At 44.9% G+C, this 14,707-nt stretch overlaps 1 long non-coding RNA gene across 10 annotated transcripts in view; it reads left to right on the forward strand.

Annotated features, from left to right (window-relative positions):
• The window catches only part of LOC111751432 (uncharacterized), a 125,804-nt gene that overhangs the window by 68,701 nt on the left and 42,396 nt on the right, over window positions 1–14,707 (forward strand). For all 10 annotated transcript variants that reach the window (XR_010318354.1, XR_010318362.1, XR_010318364.1 and 7 more), the window contains exon 3: window positions 13,947–14,056. This is a non-coding gene — a long non-coding RNA (uncharacterized LOC111751432). The remainder of the gene's footprint in view (window positions 1–13,946; window positions 14,057–14,707) is intronic.

The raw sequence follows: 14,707 nt of genomic DNA on the forward strand, positions 1-14,707 counted from the left end.
ATAATCAGACCCACTGGTTTTACAGATGAGGAAACCGAGGGCCTGGGACATGATCTTGCTTCTCCAGGGAGTTAGTCAGTCATGGAGTTAGCTAGCTGAGTCAAGCCTGGACAGAGCTCACCAATGCTTGGCCCCAGACACTTTCTTTGGCTCCCTGCACGCTCTCTGCACCCTTTGTCCTGCTCTTAATGTCCCTGAACTCTGGGAATGCAATCCCCAGCTCTGCAATTTTTGGCAAATCTCTTAACCACACTGTCTTTCAGTCCAGCTCAGCTGGGAAGCCAGGCACGACCCAGGACTCCTGGGAAACCAGCTGTGGCACCCAACTGCCCTTTTTCTGCCAAACCCTCTCCGCAGCCTTGGAAAGAAGAACTGGTTGGGGAGAAAGGTTGGGGAGAGTTTGAGATGGCTTGGCAACACCCCGATAAAGGCTTGACCCATGCATCCACCCCGACCTACCCACTCCTTCCATCTTCCCTCCCCGCAAAGCTAGAAAGAATGTAAAGAAGAAACATTCTAAACAACAAGCCTTCATGAGGAGTCTTCATTGGTGCCTTCCCACGCTATTCCACAGGATTTGTTTTAAGAAAAAAACAAAAAGGAGGAGAAGGATTGAAATGAGGCCAGACCTGGTGACTGCCTCCGGAGAGAACGGGCCAAGAAACAACTGCCAACTGCATCAATTAAGGCTGCCCACAGAAATACACTGAGGGACCCAGAGTTTAAAATATTTTCTTTTGGTTTTTTTTTTTTGCCCCCCAGAGAATTTTAGAACTGGCAGACCCATAAGGATTATGATCCCGATGAAAGGGGAAACGGTAGGGTCAGAGACAGGAGGGCCATTGTCCAAGGTCCAATAGCAGGGATACACTGGCAGGGTCAAGACAAAGCCCCAGCTCTTTCCTGCCTGCTCGGGGCTCAACACTGTCACATGTTAGTGAAAATCAGACTCCAGCTTCTCTCAATTCCTAGAGTAAAAGTTGTATCAGACAGACATCGATGCTATGGTTGTAGTCTTAGGGTTTTCTACATGCACCCCACCCCCCAGCAAACTCTAACTCGGCCCAATAGTCTATTCACTAGAATGTTCCTGGTCCACCCCACTCCCCCCCGAAGCTTTCTAAGGTTTGTATCTGTGTGCACAATCGCTGTTATGGCATGCAAAGTCCTTGACCATTTCTGCAGGTCTAGATTCTGCCCTTTGAAATGCCTTGTCCTTCTGGAACCTTCCAGCTGGAAGGAGCCTCCCTTTTTCCTAAACATCCACAGCCCTTGACTGGGGCTGCTTCTCGGATGATCTGATCTTTTTCTGCCTTATATTCTGGTCATTTTGGTACATGTCGTGGCTCCAACCAGGTTAGAGTGGACTGTTCCCACTGGGGGAGATAAAGGCGGCATATTCGTGTTGCTCAAGCAGCCACTGACAGCAGCCTGCCAGTGAAAGAAAGCCTGATGCCAGGCACTCTGTGACTGATGGATCATGCTGCCTTTTAAGCTCCTGTTGGGAGGTGAAGGGAAGCCACATGTCTTGAGATGTGAGTACAATCCCATGCCTCCTCAAGAGCCACCTGGAGTAAAGTGTCCAAGGAAGAGAGAGCATTCTCACGGTCAGCCCTGCCACTCACTCTCTTCTCCCACCAGCCCATCCGAGCAGATGAAGGCTGGAGGTGAGCAGCCCATGGGTAGGCTTGGGCAGAATCCTTCCGACCTGACAGACATGTGGGATGGGATTCACGCCTGGGAGAGGCCCCCAAAGCCCCTTGAACACTCTTGAGCAGAGTCCAGAGCATGTGTAGAGGTGGTGGGACCGGGCTGTCAACTGGTGGAAGATTCTAGCAAGGGAGATGGCCCCAGCTGTGGGGAGAAGGGCTGTATTGGCAAGTAGGCAGATAGGACTCCCCAGCCCCCATCTAGCAAGTGACCAACCTTCTCAGAGCTACAGAGCTTAGAGGTTAAGAACACAGTCTTCACCGTGAAGCTCCTGTGAACTTGGTCATTCCTTTGAGTCTTAGTTTCCTCCATTAGGAGAACGGGGATTAGAATACCTACCTCACAGGTGGTTGTGAGAATTCAATAAAACAGCAAGTCAAGTGTTTATCACAGTGCTTGACATTCAATATCAGGTTGTTATTATTATTTCATGAAGCTGCTGATATATGGAACAGGAATCTTTCTTTTGAGATTCAAGAGAGATAGGACAGGGGGAGGCAGAGTCTATAGCTCCTTTTCGTGGGACACCGCCTGTCTGAGTCCCTTTGTACTTCAGGTAGAGTGTGTGTGGGAAGGTCCCTGGGTGATGCAAGTGGTTTGTGATGAGCTACTAACCTAAAGGTTGGCGGTTCAGGCCTGGCGATCTCCTTCCATAAAGATTACGGCCAAAGAAAACCCTATGGAGAAGTTCAACTCCGTAACACATGGGGTTGCCACGAGTCAGAGCCAGCTTGATGGTGTTGGGTTTGGTTTTTATTTTTTTAGAGTGTGCAGAGGCAACAAGGTGAAAAGGCCTCCTGGATGCCCCCGACTCCCCACCCAGCACTCCTTGCTCTTGCTCGGGCCACTCTTAAACTCATTTCCCTGTCACACTGTGGTGGTCCTTTCAGGTTCTCATAGTTGGCCTTGCAGCACGGGAAGGGGCTCAGACAGCTAAAGCCAGATGTGGCTCAAGGCCTTGCCTGGCCAGACGCTACCTCACCATTGGCCTCCAGGAGCTTCCAGGGTCCCGCTACTCCCTGCCCAGGGCAAGTTATCCTCCGTGGCCCATCTTTTCTCTATGGGCTTGGGCTTGCTGGGGCCTGTTTGGTTCTTCCAGAGATTTCTGAATCCAGGGGAGCCTCCCCATAAGGGCCTGAAGACTCTCCTTCAGCCTTTGGGATGTGCTGCACCCAAGGGTTCTTACTCACAAGAAGACCAAGGAAAATGCTACACTTCCAGGCAGCCCTAGAGGGGGCTGGGAACCTTCGTCAGCTGTGGAGGCAGCTCAGGAGCCAGAATTTCCACAGGTCAAGGCGCAGTTCTCTCCCTCGTTTCCCCGAACCAGCTCTCAGCCTCTCCTCAAAATAAACTTTGGAGAAATATTTTTAAAAATTGAAGGGAGGGAGCAAATTATCTTTCTAGGGAAGATGCACGTCTTGGTCTGAGCCTGGCTCTAAATGGGTTCTTATCACAAACTGGGAGAGATTGTTGGGGGTGCAAGGAAATGTTTTATCCTTCCTGTTCATACAGCCGGACAACATTTCCCATACCTGCTGCAGTTAAGCATGGTCATGTGACTAAGTTCTAGCCAGTGGAATGTGAGCAAGAGTGATGAGTTCCCATCCAGTCCTGGCCCATCAAAGCATCTCAGGTGTGCTTCTAGGTACTCTTTCCCCTTTTGGCTGAATGAAGATAATGCCCAGAGTCTTTGAAAGCTATGATTTGTAATGGCAGAGTGTCTATCTAGCCCGGATCCCTACATAACTGAGTGGAGGAGGGCCACGTGGCTAACTTGTTAAACCTGCACATGGCAAAGCCTGCTCAAAACTGAAAAGTGAACAAGAAACAAATATCCATTGTACTTGAATGCGATGCATTTTGAGGCCTATTTGCTTGAGCAATCCACTTATACTAACTAATACAGGAAGAAACCCTTGCTTGGAGAGAGGCCAGACCTTGCAGAGCTTTGCAGGTCATGTTAAGATTTGAGAGATTAAGCGTGGATCATGCCTCTCCAGCTGTGGGAAGAGGAAGATGGAAAAAAGAGAGCCAGGCACAACACCAGTGGAGAAACTTCAACCTTAGCATCTTGTTATAGGAATGGTGCTCACCTGTTAAAAGCCTTTTCTACTAACAGCTTAAAACAAATAGAGTGGCTGTCCAAATGTGCCTCCTGATCAATTGGACAGAAATTTGCTTCTTTAAGAGAAACAAATAATCAAAAAAACCAAACCAGGTGCGTCAAGTCCAACTCATGGTGACCCCATGGGTATCAGAGAAGAACTGTGCTCCATAGGGTTTTCAATGGTGTGATCTCTTGGAGGTAGATCACCAAGCTTGTCTTCAAGTTGCCTCTGGGTCAACCACCAACCTTTTGGTTAGTAGCCGAGCACATAACCATTTGTATCACCCAGAGATTCCTCTTCATAGGAAGTGCTTGTTTAAGAACATGCTCCTCAAATTAGAGTACATGGTCCCCTTTTGGGGTGGTGACTCCTAGAGGTACACTAAGCCACCAGATAAACTTGGTTTATGGGTTATAAGTTTACTTACCCACTCCACTGCCGTTGAGTCTATTCCGACTCACAGTGACCCTACAGGACAGAGTAGAACTGCCCCATAGAGTTTCCAAGGAGCGCCACCAGGGTTTCCTAAGTTTATTTAGTGGTAAGTAATTTCAAATATTCTTATAATAAAGCAAAGCTATATTATGGAGTACCCCTCTCCCCCCCCCCAAAAAAACCCATTGCCATCAGGTTGATTCCAACTCATAGCGACCCTATAGGACAGAATAGAACTTCGCCATAGAGTTTCCACCACCTTTTGGTTAGCCACCGTAGCACTTAATCACTACACCACCAGGGTTTCCATCTTATGGTGTAGCGGAATGCAAAATCTGCATAAATTTTTAACTCGACCACAGGCTTTAGGGAAAGTGTAGGCTTGACAGTAGGTGGGAGGGAGGAAGGGAGTGAGTGTATAGAATACCCAGGGTCCTTGCTGCCAGACCTCCGGGGGTATGGTTTTATTTTTCTTTGTTATTTGAGGTAATTTAAGGGGGAAATAAGAAACATTGGCTTAGAATGGCAGAGCCACTAATACCTCTGCTCCAGGGCTTGGGGCTACCAGCACTGTTTTATGACACCATGATACCACAGCACCGGGTTAGGAGGGGTGGTCCCTTCTCTCCTTACCACATTATAACAAGATCCTTCGGGGACTTTTGGCAGGTAATACTCTTGGATTTATCCAAGACCAGAAAATATGTGTTAGCATGAATTCTGTGGTAGGACCATTTATCTTCAAGTGATGTAGATACTACAGCATTACATCTCATGGCTGCTGACTCTCATTGTTGTGGTTGTTTGCTGCCATCGAGTCAGCCCCCTACTCATGGCAACCCCACGCACAACAGAACGAAACCCTGCTGGGCCCTGTGCCATCCACACGATCATTTGTGGATCTGACCATTGTGTTCTATATGGTTTTCATTGGTTGATTTTTTGAAACTATTGCCAGGCCTTTCCTCTTAGTCTGCCTTAGCCTGGAAGCTCCACCGGATCTATTTATTATCGTAGCAACACGTAAGCCTCCACCGACAGATGGTTGGTGGCTGCGTGTGAGGTGCATTGGCTGGGAATCGAACCAGGTTCTCTCTCGTGGAGGGCAAGAATTCTACCCCGAACCACCAGTGCCCCCACGGACTCTAATACCTGGTGCCATTTGAAGCTCTGGCTACGACCCGAGGAAAGAGCAATGGTGGGGATGAGGGGCTGGGCAACTCATAAACATCCTCCTACCCACTTCAGTCTCAGTTCAGTGAGGGTTAAGTTGGTTTGAAGTCAATGCCTTTTTCTTCTTCTCCTTCTTTTTTAAAATTTCGGTTCTTGGCATCTCGTTTCCCCTCACCCAGCACACTCACTCCTCTCTGCATTTCTTCTGGACAATGATCCTAAGCTTTTAATCTTTGTGATTTTTCTCCGAGTGCCCACTCAGTTCAGAAAGGACTCGCTTTTTTGGCTACTCAATTCGTTTTTGTCCCTGAGGGCTACAAGGAGGTGAAAGGATTTGAACTTCTTTCTTTCTTTTTTTTTTTTATGAAGAACTTTCTCTGTTCTTCCATGGGTAGCCCTTGAATGATCAGGTCCTGGGGCGATTAACCTCTTGATATCTGCAGTGTTTGAAATTTCCTGTATGCCTCCACAACAGCCTGCAGTGTGTTCTTGGCGACCTGCAGGGTGGCCTCCCTCCCACAAAGTGGGACCTGTTGGAAAGGGGCCCAAGAGAGGAAGGAAATGTCAGACAGGTGGAGTTATGAGAATTACGTAGAGGAAACAGTCAAAATGTCACTCTATAACTAATTCAAGTGCAGTAGAAATTTAATAATGTACAGTGACCCATTTTGCTGTTACATACCATCTTTCATCTGACCATGGAAAATATTAATCTTTTCAGTCCCATGGTCTGGTTTATGCGAGGAATCCTGTCTGTTTTTTTTTTTTCCCCTCCTCCCAGAGGCAAAGAAAGAGTAACTGGATTATTTAAGTGTGTACAATAGCCCCTCAGATTTGAAAGTAGCTGGTGTTGGTGTTATTTTCAGGCCCTGGGGACAAGAGGGGAGGTTGGAAAACAAAGATTGCTTTTCTCGGACCAAATGGTCACCCAGTGAAATACCTTTCTGATGGCCTGGCTCTTTCAGGTGAGCACACCGATTCTGTTAAAAAAAAAAAAAATATGAAAACAAAACGAAAAGCACACACCAGCGTGACGTGGGCTGTTCATGAATTTCTGGGGTGAGGAGAGGCGTTTTGTGTCTCTTGGGTCTCTGACTGGAGACTCAGGAATTTTGATCTGGTTTACTTCATGAGTGCTGCCCAACACTTGGCAGGACATGTATCAGGGGTCTCAGGCAGGTCTTTGAAGGTAATGGTGTCAGAGTTTGTGATAACACGAAAATATTAGCAACATCCAGGAAGACAGGGTGGGGTGGGTTTTATTTGGATCCATGTTCTTCCCAATCCTGATTAAGCTTATATCCAGGGAATAAATCAAACACTTCTAGCCCTGGTGGTGCAGTGGCTAAGAGCTCGGCTGCTAACCAAAAGGTCAGCAGTTGGAGTCCATCAGCCGTTCCTTGGAAACCCGTTGGGCAGTTCTACTCTGTCTTATAGGGTCGCTGTGAGCTGGAATCAACTCAGTGACGATGGGTTTGGTTTTTATTTCCACAAGAGTTTTTTTTTTTTTTATGATTAATGAACTTTATTATTTTGTCATTTCAGATTAGACTATAATAAGACTACATAAATGGTCTTCTGAATTTAAATACAGGTTTCTGTTCATTATACTGATAGTAATAGAACTAACACTTGCATAACATTTTACAGTTTCCCACGTACTTTATCTCCTTGTGATTCTGTTCTCACAACAACTTGTGAAGCAGTCAGAGCTAATACTACTGTCACAATTTTATAGTTGAGGAAATTGAGAGACAATGAAGGAATGTGCTCAAATCTAATGATTCAAAACAGCAGAACTGTTTTGAATGCACAGGTTATTCGTGCATTGATGGGATCGCCCTTTCAACAAATAATTTTGCATAACCGTTGTGTATCCCACATTCTTTATTTTCTTAGGGGGTATCCAATCTATTACTCATTTTATGGGTTTAAGCCTCATGTTGCAGTTGTTAGGTGCCTTTGAGTTGATTTCAAAACATAATGATTCCATGTGTGCAGAGTAGAGTTGCTCCATACGGTGGTTTTTGTTTTGTTTTTTAACATTTTTTCTTTTTATTTTACTTTAGGTGAAGGTTTACAGAACAGACTAGCTTCTCATTAAACAGATAGCGCACATACTGTTTTATGGCGTTGGTCAACAGCCCCACGGCATGTCAACACTCTCCCTTCTCGACTTTGGGTTCCGTATTACCAGCTTTCCTGTCCCTTCCTCCCTTCTACTCCTTGCCCCTGGGCTGGTGTGCCCCTTCAGTTTTGTTTTGCTTTATGGGCCTGTCTAATCTTTGGCTGAAGGGTGAACCTCAGAAGTGACTTCTTTCCTGAGCTAAAAAGGTGTCCAGGGCCGTACTCTCAGGGTTTCTCTAGTCTCTCTCAGGATAGTAAGTTTGGTCTTTTTTTGTGAGTTAGAATTTTGTTCTACATTTTTTTCCAGCTTTGTTCGGGACCGTCTGTTGTGACCCCTGTCAGAGCTGTCCGTCAGTGGTGGTAGCCGGGCACCATCTAGTTGTACTGGACTCAGTCTGGTGGAGGAGGTGATAGATGTCGTTCATTAGTCCTTTGAGCTAACCTTTCCCTTGTATCTTTAGTTTTCTTCTTTCTCCCTTGCTCCCAAAGGGGTGAGACCAGTGGAGTGTTTTAGATGACCACTCACAGGCTTTTAAGACCCCAGATGCTACTCATCCATACAGTTTTTTTTAAATATATATTTTATTTTTTAATGGCAATATACACAACCAAACGTATACCCATTACAGTTTCTACATGAGCAGTTCAATGACATTCGTTACATCACCCTTAATTTAAGCTCTCTGCCCCTTAAAGTTCTCATCTGTGCTTTAGATTATCTGTTGTCAGCTTAAACTCATATAGGTAACTCCTCGTAAGCATTCTTTATTAATTAGGTAGTCTCATTTATTTAGTTTATTTCTCAGTTGATCTCTCTCTCTGTCTCGATGTGTCTATTTTTAATTTACATCTTCCTTATTTCCACAAGAGATTAGGTGTTTTATTATAAATGCTTGAAATGAAAATCAAAGATCAAAAACAATGGCAAAGAGGAGGGGAAAAATGTGCTTCAAAGTGTATACTAATACAACTGCTATGAATGGGTATGAATGGGTAGTAGCTTTCACTGAACCAAAAGGTGTATATGGATAGAAGGAAAACACAGCAAGTTATAGGATGCATTTTGTCTGGTGGAAAGAAATAGACAGCTATTGAGGTGCAAGGACTTTTATCTAGCTCTGTCCTGAATTCTGAAATAAATCTGTATCAAAGATCTGTATACAAGGCACATTGCCAGACATGATGACTCTATTTTTAGCAGCATGTTTCCAATCGATACAGCTGTATGTGTGTGTTGGCATGCGCCATTGTGGCATTTCATCAAACTCTCCCAGGAATTCCCTTCTATCCTCTCTCTCCCTTGGAAGATAGGGGAATTTAGGGTGGGATAGGTACACGCAGATGTTTCCATTACAGGTTTTGGTTGAAGGCAATAAAAACCACTTCTGGCCACTCAAGCCAAAGAGAAGCCATTTCCAAGGACAGAGTGGTAGACCCAATCTTGGTTAACTCATGGCGTCCAGGCAGCCAGTTATTCTGGACAGTCCCTTTAGGGCCCGGCAGCCAGGATGGGTGACCTGCAGCTCTTCTGGCATCACTGTGATTGGGGCCAAATCCCAGAAGACTCCAAGTGGCGTAGCTTGGGCCCTGTGGCAGCTCCTTGGCTGCTTGTCAGCCTACCGAAACTGCACACAGTAGGGGTAAGGATGTTCCCCTAAAGGAACTTGGAATCGAAAGAAGGACTTGCTTCCACCTTGACACTCTAACTCCATCCCAAGCTGGTTTTTACTTGAGGAGATTCCCTGATTTAAAAGCAAAGCTGTTCCAGAGCAAAGAAGAATGAAGAAAACCAAAGACACAAGGGAAATATTAGTCCAAAGGACCAATGGACCACAAGTACCACAACCTCCACCAACCTGAGCGCAGAACAAGATGGTGCCCGGCTACCACCACCAACAGCTCTGATAGGGATCACAGTAGAGGGTCCTGGACACAGCGGGAGAAAAATGTAGAACAAATTCAAATTCACAAAAAAATTAAATAAATAAAAGAGCAGACTTACTGGCCTGACAGAGACTGGAAGAATCTTTGAGACTATGGCCTCAAGATACCCTTTTAACTCACAATCGAAGCCAGTCCCGAATTCACCCTCCAGCCAAAGACTAGACAGGTCTATAAAACAAACCATAACGTATGTGAGGAACGTGCTTCTTAGTTCAGTCACGTATACGAGATCAAAAGCTCAAGGCTTGCCCAAAAGCGCAAAGCTTGCCCAAAAGCAGCGACCAGGCGGCAGGAAGGGACAGGAAAAATGGACGATGGAAGCGGGAAATTGGAGTGTGAAAGTAGAGAGTGTTGATGCATCAAGAGGATTGCAACCAATATCACAAAACAATTTGTGTATAAATTGTTGAATAAGAAACTAATTTGCTCTGAAAGTTCAGCCTAAAGCACGCACACACACCAAAAGTACAGCTGCTTTTTCTGATTGTACGTTGCCTGAGCTTCACCAAGCAGTGTTTTCATGCCTTACTGACCCAATGATTGTCCGATGGTCAGTCTTGAGAGCCAGCAGAATATGAATTTTCCACTGACAAGAAAGGGACCCGTTGAGCAGAGAATGAAGTTTGCTCCTATGGTGATGGAAAAGGGCAATTTTAGATGCAAAAACAAATCTGGAATTCATTGAGAGGGAAGTTTCCTCCAGTGAGATTTAGCAGGGACTGTTTTTTTTCTTCTCTTGACTCTAAATACCTTTCGAAAGTGCTTGGATTTTATAATTGGAAAAAAAAAATGTATTATAAGGTTTTTGGACTAGACCACACTATGTCAAGACTTAGCTTTTTGGGAGTCTGACACTGAGTCGATTTGCCATGTTTTTCTTTTAATGAGTTAATGGGCTTGGAGCGGGGGTGTTTGAGACCATAAATGTTCCCGTCTATCTCAGCCAAGGTGTTGTCCTCGTAGCTTGAGGCCTACTTTTGTCTCTGTTCCGCCCCTCCTCACCTTCCTTCCCCAAATATAGAACTGACAGTACCCTGAGTTATTTTAAGAGAAGAAATAGGAGGGGTCTGGTCTCTAAGGGCGATTCAGGAAGAGAACAGGAACTCAGAGACATGAGGTGATTGGTCTCCTTCTTCTTTACGCTCACTCTAGGCTAAGTCACAGAGATGCTTTCCCATGGTGACTGCAGACAGGGCCATAGCGACTTTGCTGAGTATCAATTTAGCTATTTTTTTCTAATCTCGTCTAATACAACAGTGGTATGGAGAAATACAATTGCGCTTGACTTTAACGTGATCTTTTATCTCTGACACACACGTCTGGCAGGCTGGATTATGGGGGCAGGGTTTGAGAAGTAAGGCTGTGGTGGTAGACAGGGCCAGATGACCAGGGTTACTGAAGGCCAAGCTGAAAGTGGACTTTATCCTGCAGGTTTCTGTTGCTCAAAGAGTGATCCCAGACCACCTACACCTGAATCCCTTGTGGGGACGTGTTAGAAATGTAGATACGTGAGATCCACCCTAGACTTTCTAAACCAGAATCTAGGGAGTGGCTCACAAGTTTGCATTTTTTTACAACTACCCCAGGGGATTCTTGTGCAAATGAACCTACAAGAACTTCTGCTATGGATCCTGGGGAGCCCAACAGGGGGTGAGCAGATTTGTATTTTAGTCAGAGTGTTTTGATATTGGAGGATGAGAATAAGAAGGCTGTTCAGTAATCTAATATTTTATCAAGCCATTACATATCGTGCTTGCTACGCACCGTGCACTGTTTTAGTCGCTGTAGTAACAGCGACTCATTTAATTCTCATAACGACTCAAGGAATAATTTCTGTAACTATCTCCACTTTCTGGGTGGGGAAACTGAAGCACAGAAATGTTAAGTAACTTGCCCAAGTCGTATGATAGTGTCATTTCAGAGCACAAGTTCTCGACTACTGTCCCCTGCTGAAGGGGTCCCTGTGTGGCTCAAACGGTTAAGTGCTCAACTATTAGCCAAAAGTTTAGTGGTTTGAACACACCCAGGGATGTCTTGAAAGACAGGCCTGGGGAACTGCTTCTAAAAGTTCACAGACTTAGAAACCCTGTGGAGCAGTTCTCTGTATACATCAGGTCGCCCTGAGGCAGACTCCACAGACTGGCAAATGACAACGTACTCTGCTGAGGTGCAAGGGCGTGATGACCTATTGGAGGAGAGACTTGAGGAAAGAGAAGTAAAGTTTGACCTAGAGGATGCTGGAACAATAAATCTTAACGTCAGTGTGGAAGACGTGGTGGCATTTATGTATCTATGTTACCGAAGGAGCCCTGGTGGCGCAGTGGTTAAGAGTTCGGCTGCTAACCGAAAGGTCAGCGGATGGAATCCGCCAGCTGCTCCTTGGATGGCGGTGAGTCGGGTTTATGTTACCAGTATCTCTCCTATTAGATGTAAGCCCCTTAAAAGTAAGGGTGTTGAAAATCACTCCAGCTTCCAATAGCAAATGTTAGATTGTGGGGGGCACCAGACTCAAAAATTGGGGGCCAAAGTCCTAGAATCAGCTCTACCAATAACTTGCCCTATGGCAAGTTACCCAACCTCTGTTTCTCCATTATAAAATGAGGGTGTTGGATACATGACGTTCCACTGCGAAGTGGGCGAGGCTGCAGAGTTGCACAATTCCAGGGGCTGCCTTCACTGGGTGTTTCCAAAGATACTGTGAAAAATGATTGTACAAAATGGGGTTACTGAAGAGGGAAGCAACCTGTTGGGGCATTAAATGAGTTAATACTCGTCAAATGTTTAAATCGTGCCTGGTACATCTAAGTGTTATTCTTATTATTACCAGTTTCCATCGAGTTGACTCCAAGAAATAACGACCCCACGTGTGTATGTGTGTCAGAGTAGAACTGTGCTCCACAGGGTTTTCGATGGCTGAATTTTCAAAAGTAGATTTCCAGGACTTTCTTCTGAGGTGCCTCTGGGTGGACTCAAACTTCCAGCCTTTCCTGTTAGCAACTGAGTGTGTTAACTGTTCACTCTACCCGGGGTCTCCTGTTCTTGTTATTATAACCTCTCATTTTTTTTTCTAGCTTGAACATGGGTATCTGAGATCCTCTGAGCGATTTTTTTTTTCTCCTCCAGAATTAGGAAAAGTGGATTTGAACTTGAAGGATAAAAATTGTCTATGTTGTTATTGTTGTTAGGTGCTGCCAAGTTTCTCCCAACTCATGGCAACAACTCTGTACAACAGAATGAAATACTGCCTGGTCCTGCGCCATCCTCACAATCTTTGCTGTGTTTGAGCCCATTGTTGCAGCCACTGTGTCAACCCATCTCCTTGAGGGTCTTCCTCTTTTTCTCTGACTCTCTACTAAGCATGATGTCCTTCTCCAGGGACTGGCCCCTCCTGATAACATATCCAAAACAGTCTATAGGCAGACAATACTTTCTTTAGTTTGTTCTGGGTACCCAGTAATCTCTATTTAATTCCTTTAGGCCTTTTTTTTTTTTCAGCATCTTCTTTTTTGGAGACCCCCGTCTCCAAGTAGGTAAAGAAGGCACAGCGTTGGCAGAGGCTGACATGATGGGCACCCTCTCCTCTTGAGTGGCTCTGTCCCTACAGTTGCTCAGAGTCAAAAGTGCACAAAGCATTTCTCAGTGGATGCTGTTTTGCTCCCGGAATGTCTGTACATGGGTGCCAGAAGCCTGGAGAGGTAGAGATCTTTGTTCTCAAACCACCTCCCTACAGTGATTTTATAAAGAAATCTAGACTAAAAAAGCAACGTTTTCCACTGTTCATAAATAATGTTAATCGGATAAAGACCTTTTGATTTATTTTCTGAGGATTTGCCATCTCATGCTGTAATTTGGAAATGGTACATTCTGAGGAATTTCAAGGAAATTCAGTTTCTTATTTTTCATTCATTCATTCATTCAACTGGCTATTCTTAAGTGTTTACTACCCATTAAACATACAGTGCACAGTCGTGCCAATGACCCTGTGAATTGTCAATTTTTTGTAGATTGGGGGTCAGAAGACTGGACTTAAAATCTTCTATAACCCATTAGCTTTGCTAATTTCGTGAGCCTCAGTTTCCTCTCTTACCTCACCGGGATGTTGTTGGGTTCAAATGACTTAATATGAATGATAAATGCCATATGTAAGCAGGAGTTGTTCAGATGGTTAGGAATGTGTGGTTTGCGCAGGCCTTGACTTTGTAGATAACCATGGAATTCTTTTTAATTAACAACACATTTAGGTGACTTATCCCAGTGCAGTTGTTATAGTGGGAAGGAGAGGGATGCTAAAATCTTTGTACACCACTTGCTGTATCTCTAGACTTGGATTAAATCTTTCAATCCCTTGGGGAGTTGGAGATACCCCAATGTAATCCTTTAAGTCCACTTGATTGCCAGAGTTTTAAATTAACCATTTGTTGCTTCCGCATTATGTTTCTGTCTCCACAGACACTGCCTTACATCACACATGTTGGTCTGCAGGAAACATTCTCTTTCCCACCCTCGCAGTGATGGGCTCCTGGAAAGGTCAACCTGAAAGAAAAGAGAGACAAAGAGAGGTAACGTAACATTTCTTATCAGGCTTATTTGATTCCTTTTGGGCATGGGCTTAAATGATTTGACCAAAATTCCAGTCAGTCAGTGGCAGAATGGGAGGTTGAGGTGAGAGCTCTTTCCCATCCTGTTTACCAAGTGTGAGCTGAATCCTGTGAGGAAGGCCACTGTCCTGCTTAGGCTATTTTACTCCTGAGGCATGCCCTTGATGAACCCATAGGGTCTTGAGTTTGGAAAGGCACCTGTTTGACAGGGACCCATTCATAAGTCTCTAGGCAGCTCTAGGAGTTCCATGATAGTCCCAGCAGGCACTGCTCTTGAGGATCTCATGAAAATCTCTTTAATTTCAGGCCCATCCTACTCATTCTTAAGCCCTCAGATTCTATTTGGAGCATAACGCTAGTTGCCTTGGTCAGTATGAACCTGACCACTTTCTAGACCTGTACCTTCCAATACTTGGCCACCAGTCATGTATGGTTTCTGAGCCCTAGAAATGTGACTAGTCCAAGTGGAGATGTATTACATGTGTAAAATAGTCATGAGAACTTGTGACTTAGTATAAATGTAAAACAACAACAACAACAACAACAACAAAAATACCCAAACCTGTTGCTGTTGAATTGATTCTGACTCATAGCGACCCTATAGGACAGAGT

The sequence above is a fragment of the Loxodonta africana genome, chromosome 1, assembly GCF_030014295.1.
Source record: "Loxodonta africana isolate mLoxAfr1 chromosome 1, mLoxAfr1.hap2, whole genome shotgun sequence".
NCBI classification, from domain to species: Eukaryota; Metazoa; Chordata; class Mammalia; order Proboscidea; family Elephantidae; genus Loxodonta; species Loxodonta africana.